Below are 4,983 nucleotides of genomic sequence, written 5' to 3' on the forward strand. Positions count from 1 at the left end.
CCTATTTTTAATGTGTGTGTGTTTCCTTTTAAAGATCTGGAGGGAAGCACATTGCATTGTCAATCATACCCCTCATGGAAGGGAGGGAGCCGGGATGACGGCGCCAGCAATAGCTTTTGATTTGTCTGTCTTGCACTGGCAATTGACTCCTTTGATGGAGGCAAAGCTTTGTTCCGCAGAAAGCAGTTGAGGTTTTGTAAATATCCTGCCTTCTCCTAATAGATCATGTGACTTCCTGCTAGCCCAGGCCTCCGTGAGGTCCGGAGAGTTTGGTCTTTTCTGTTTTTGAGGCTTCCAGCATAGTAAAAAAATAAATGCCAAAAGAATGCTATAGCCAACATAGTATATTTTCGATATTTATGTTTAGACACTCAGGTGATGACTCTACCCTCTTTATTCCTGTTGGTGTAACTGTGACCCTCCCCAAAGGCTATATTTTAAACCCTAAGCCAACCGCGTGCCTGTTGTATTCTTCCAAGTGGCCCTGCACCTGGCCCCCACAAAGCAGAAAATAGCCTTGTTCAAAACAGGCCGGCAGACTGACCATGGGAGGCTCAGAGCAGGCAGGTTCCTAGGCCTCCAGCCCTTTCCCTGGGGAGTGAGTTCTCTCCCAGGCCTGGCAGTGCATCTATAGCTTCTCTCCTACGCTGTGGCTCCCGCTTCAGAACCATGCAGTTGTCCTGCCACACTGTATGGAGACAATTTTACCTTCCTAACCATCCTCCCCTGCCTCCACCCAGGGCATTTAAGGTCAAACAGGCTTGAAGTACACTCCCTGTGCCAGCCCAGCCCAACCCAACCCAGCCCTGCCTCCCCCAGCCCAGCCGGGACAGAGTTGTGGCCAAATGTATGGCTACAGTTTAATAGCCTTGTAAACGTTCCAACCATTTTATTTTTTTAAGTAAAAAGTGTTTATCCTAGGAAAAAGTTGCAGTAGGGCATACATTATTTAAAAATGTGCATCTATTCCACTTTATAGGAGCAAAATGGATGTCATTTTAAAGTCGTTATTTCTGTGCTTGGTGAAATTCTTGCATAAATATCTGGAGAAATTAATAGCTTTCGCCAATTATGGACACACTTTTTAAATTGCTTGAAGAAGTCTTGTCCTTCCAGTCTCCCTGTTTTTAATATTATATTACGTTTTGTATAATCTAAAGTGTCCTCATTCTGAAAGTACTGATTTGTCATTCGAAAGAATACATTCCTCTGAACAAACGCACTCCAAACTGAACCCAATGCTAATGCACATTTTATAGGATGAAAAGACAAACAATATAATTATACTTGAATTTCAGGGACTCAAAAGTAGTAAAACAAAGTTTACACCAGAGCCCAGGGCAAGGTTTGTAAGTGAGCCATCCACACATTCATTTTTCTGAGCTGGGTAAGTTTGCTAAAATGAGCTAGGGCTACTTCCCCGGACTAACAAGAAGGAAAATGTCAATCAGTTTTTCTTTTGTTCTTTCCAGATCCTGTTCAAGTGTACACTGAGCCAGCAGGTTCACCAGAAAGCTATTGAGCCTTTGCAGGAACACATTATGCTGGGTGGATTTCTTCTGGATTGTTGCCAAGGGTTTTTTATGCTTCTGTGGTAGGCATTTCTTGAACATTGTCATTTAGCCAAGCAAAGAAAATGTTTAAAAATTCTTGTTTATTTAAAAGCAGGTTAAATAGCAATACGATCTCAGGATAAGGCAGAGGAAAGCATTTATTTCTCTAAGTGATCTGATTAGGTTAGTTCAATTTTTTCCCCTTTAAACAGGTTCATAGTTTCCCCCTTTAGTGTCGATATACTAAAACTATCTTCTAGAAAGTATTCCCCAGCGTCTACTTTTCTTTAATATCATTAGGTGTTTTCCAAAACTAAATTTTCACTTTGGAGGTTTCTCACATATGTGTGAATCGGACAGGAACTACTAGTGACAGTGGTTTTTCCACTTTCAATCCCCAAATTCTGCCATACCAAAACAAACAAAAGAACAAACAAAAAAAGGGAACATGTTTTATATTAGAGCAGGCAATATTTTAAAAATACTGCAAGCTCAATTATAAATTCCCAGTTTAAATTTTGACACAAAAATGTACAACACATAACTATCTCCCCAGAAATTATTCTCTAATGTAGTAATATATGAGTACAACTCACTTTACTTTAATAAGGTTTCAATTAGTACTAAGCTTTGTACTGTATCCTCTGTGATCCCTAGAGTTGTACGTGGCTTCCTCTAAACCTGGCAAGGAAAAATTCTAAATATAAGTGTTTGAATCTTGTCTCTGCCATTAATTAATTGTGTGACCTTGGGAAAGTTACTTCTCCTAGCTTCAGTGTCCTCATCTGTAAAATAGGAATAATAAAACCTAATTCCTGGGGCTGCCATGAGGATTAGAGATGTCGGTGAGCTATGTCAGGGGTGCCCAACATGTTGTAAAGGCTTCAAAGTATCTTAGTTCTTTTCTCATCTGCTCCAGTTTATTTCACCAGTACAAGTTAAACTGGAGGTTAAAATAGGCAAGACTGTGATTTAAATTAGGACAGTGGTTTCTTAATGTTAGCAGATTTCCTGCTGCTTCATTTCATACTTGACTTTAAATATACAAGTTCCTGTACACATTCTTTAAAAAAAATAAATCTGTTTATATGCTGATGAAGATATGATTGATTCTGATATAATGTCTGGAGAACCAAATCTTATGCAGAAGAATTTTGTTTCTGGAGAGCTAACTCTGTCATGAAAATGTTCTCAATGAAGAGTAAGTACGATGCTACTTTTTTCCTGCTCAGTGTCTAAATCAACTCCTAAAGAAAAGCATGGCAATTCTCCTTTTCTGCCTAAATCCTATGGAATTTGCTCCCTCCTGTATTCAAGTTGGGGCTGCGAACTGAGCTTGGCTCCCTTCAATTGAATTTTGTTGCGTGCTTGGCACGCTCCGCTCGCGGACCTCCCATCTGTAACCGGCACCTGCAGCTGGTGCGGTTCAGCGCTTCGAGCTACTTCCGGGCCACGCAGGTACCTGAGTTTTCACCCCTGGTTTCCCAGCCAGTGCAACATGCTTCAGACTCTGGAGTGTTGCAATTGCCCCAGCTTTTGCTTTGGTTCTTTAAAAGCAGCTCTTCCCCCACCCCTGGCACATCACCATTTCTCCAAGGCACTCATTGTGAGATGGGAAGGCTGGTGCCTGTCATTTGCATTCCAGATTAAGCTCACAGAATTTAGATTTTTTTCCCCCCCTTTTTTTTTTTTTTGTTGGTGCCAGAACACACAAAAGAGGATATAAGTTATATTTATATTTTGGTAAAACACACCAGTATGGATCCCAGGAGATGCTGAGTTTCCCTCATATTTCTTTTGAGTTGTTTACATAAACTGTGGCCCCTATTTGTAACAGATAGGAAGAAAGTTTCACTTTGGTGGGGATGGTGGGGGTGGGGAGGAAGAGTGGCACAGGAAAACTTTTTCTCTCTTGTGCCATGAGGCTTTTTAATTCCTGGAAAGAGAATCTATGTAATGGCAAATAAAATTTCCTGGTCTTCTGGGCCAAGACACAGTATGTGCCTGCTCGTGAGTCTCGCAGCTGCTAAGTGCGGGCTGACACGGGCAAAGCTCTCCTAGCCTCGGCTTTTGACAGTGCACGTTCCTAAGGCAACTCTGGCCTACTGAGGGACTAGGGTTTCTGGGTAAGGAACAAAAGATCTGATAAACAAATCTAGGGAGGTTAACAACTTGATTTCTTTAAAAAAAAACGTTCCCAAAGAGAGTGTCAGGGAAAGGCATGGCCCAAACCACACCCTCCCTGAAACAGATTCACCATCGGAAGATGGAGGTGAGGGAGCTGGAATCTCATCTAAAAGCGAGTTCTCAAATATTTTAAAGTATTTCTTGGGAAGATAGTAATGAGAATCAATGGGGTGATATAATGCTTCTTTAACACACTAGGGTTGATGTTAAGATTTGAAGTATTTTTGGCGTGGATGCCCATATTTCTTCCCCTGTCCTCTTCTGCAGTGGGCATGGGATTTGGCCAGTTCAAGATGCGACATAATAAAGGAGACCTCAAGGCAAACACATGCAGACAGCCTGCTCAGAGTGGAAAGGGCTGCAGAAGGAGGACTTACTGAACTCAGGACAGGTAATCCAGAAAGGATTTACTGGGGAGGTGTCTTGCAGGCCACTGCACAAACAGGAAGTGAGAATGGAGATTAAATGGAACTAATTCAGGCAAAGGGGTAACACATGTGAGCACTGCTAATAACAAGAGTGCCTACTTACTACTTGTTGACAGTTTATTATGTGCGGTACTTTATTATGTGCCTAATTATTGTACACGGATCGTCTCTTGTAATTCTCACCAAAATAATCAAAGAGAGGTTGTTTTCTTAAAAGCAAGAAAAAATTAAGTTATAAGTGAAGCTGTACTACTTGCTCACTGTTGCACAACTCGATAAATGGTGGAGTCAGAATATGAACCCCAGAATCCAGGTTCTTAATCTGTTTGAGGAAATGATATGTGTTGATAAACTTAGAGCCTGAACTACCTGAATGTGTGGTGAGAGACTGCTGGATTTTTACTTGAGAGTGATACATTTCTTAAGCACAAATCTGATCAGAATTCTCAGCTGTTTTTTTTTTTTTTTTTTCCTTTTTAGCAGGTGTATGGGAAGGGAGTGTGTAAGAAGGATTTTAGGAATTTTTAGAAATTTCTTTGCTTATGTTTGAATGGAAGCAACATGTTCCCTGAAGTTTTCTTCTAGGACACGTAACTTGAAAATAGTCTGGGCAGTTGTGAGTGTCACATGTGGGGCTGGGGGGAGGGCAGGCGGCCAGGAGACAACTAACTAGGGCACAGTTAGAAGGCAAAAGGTACTGATGGTGATGATGATTGTGTTACAGATTTCCATTCCTGTAACAAATACCTGAAATAATCAATTTACAAAGAGCAGTAAAGGTTTATTTTGGTTCATAGTTTTGGAGGTTTCAGTCT

At 41.1% G+C, this 4,983-nt stretch overlaps 1 long non-coding RNA gene across 2 annotated transcripts in view; it reads left to right on the forward strand.

The window, feature by feature from the left end:
* The first annotated feature begins 1,418 nt into the window (after positions 1–1,418).
* The window catches only part of LOC102007602, a 128,269-nt gene continuing 124,704 nt past the window's right edge, over positions 1,419–4,983 (forward strand). For both annotated transcript variants that reach the window (XR_262196.2, XR_262197.2), the window contains exons 1-2: positions 1,419–1,594; positions 4,008–4,131. This is a non-coding gene — a long non-coding RNA (uncharacterized LOC102007602). The remainder of the gene's footprint in view (positions 1,595–4,007; positions 4,132–4,983) is intronic.

Source organism: Chinchilla lanigera, unplaced genomic scaffold (assembly GCF_000276665.1).
Source record: "Chinchilla lanigera isolate Chin_1 unplaced genomic scaffold, ChiLan1.0 scaffold00042, whole genome shotgun sequence".
Classification (NCBI taxonomy): Eukaryota; Metazoa; Chordata; class Mammalia; order Rodentia; family Chinchillidae; genus Chinchilla; species Chinchilla lanigera.